The sequence below is a fragment of the Cebus imitator genome, unplaced genomic scaffold (assembly GCF_001604975.1).
Source record: "Cebus imitator isolate Cc_AM_T3 unplaced genomic scaffold, Cebus_imitator-1.0 Scaffold42, whole genome shotgun sequence".
NCBI classification, from domain to species: domain Eukaryota; kingdom Metazoa; phylum Chordata; class Mammalia; order Primates; family Cebidae; genus Cebus; species Cebus imitator.
In genome coordinates, this window is record NW_016107357.1 from 9,402,235 (window position 1) to 9,403,541 (window position 1,307).

Genomic DNA, 1,307 nt, shown 5'->3' on the forward strand with positions numbered 1-1,307 from the left:
CAGGTTCTTGCTCTGTGGGAGGCTCAGGCCCCCTGTGCTCTCCCTCCCAGGTGCCAACAAAGAGGCCCCAGCCAGGGCCTGAGCACATCACAGGGTTGACATGTTTGGCAAATGAAGAGGAGGGAAGAAAAGTAGGAGGAAATTATCAAATAAAATAAAATTGAAGCTGAGTGCAGTGGTTCATGCCTAAATTCCAGCGCTTTGGGAGGCTAAGGCTGGATGATCACTTGAGGCCAGGAGTTCCAGACCAGCCTCGGCAACATGGCAAGACCCCATCTCGACAAAAATTAAAAAAAAATTAGCTAGGCATGCTGATGCATCCATGTAGCCCCAGTTGAGGTGGGAGGATTGCTTGAGCCCAGGAATTTGAGGTTGCAGTGAGCTATGATTATGCCACTGCACTCCAGCCTGGGTGACAGAGCGAGACACTGTCTCTACAAAAATTAAATTTTAGAAACTGGATTTAGTAAGGAGAGACTTTATTCAAAAGGATTATTGCAAGGATGGGAAGGGGAAGAAAAGGGGACCATTGCAATGGGAGGACCTCTGACTGTTAAGATCTTCCAGAGTCTCAAGATCTAGGCAAACAAGTGAATGAACATTATTACCTCTGTGTTGTGCAGAGCTGAGCACAGAATTTCATCTTCCAGATCCTGAGCTTTAACCTGGAAGGGTTAGTCCTTCCTGCCATTGCCTGCAGGGAAAGAGCACCCTAGAATATTTAATGCTCAGGAGCATGCAGTAAAGTGGGAAAGGGAGAGGAGGTTCATTTTAACTAGCCTCGGATTAAGGTGGAAATAAAGGGCATATGTGAAGTTTTCCCCAAAACTAGGGCTTTATTTTTTTAAAATCAGCACAGTCATGGACATCTCAAGCAATGGAAAGCAAAGTTCTGCAGTCATTTAACATAGACATAATCTCTATGTACTGTTAGCCAAAGGCCCCTACAACTTCTCCCAACAATCTTAAAGCAACCTGGCATGAAGGAGCTGGCTCAATGCTAGTCACTAGAAAGGGCATGAGCTCTGAAATCACAACACAAGGGTTCAAGTCCAACCCTCGCGGCTCCTGGTCTGTGCTCTTTCACCTTTATTATAAGGCCAACTTCACTTTCATTTTACCCCCCAAATATTCATCACTGCATTGAGTTAATGCAATGATACATAAAAAATCAGCAGTCTCTGATAAAGTGTGGCCTACTGGCTAAGAAGTGCAGGGCTGGCCAGGTGCGGTGGCTCAAGTCTGTAATCCCAGCACTTTGGGAGGCCGAGGCGGGTGGATCACGAGGTCAAGAGATCGAGACCATC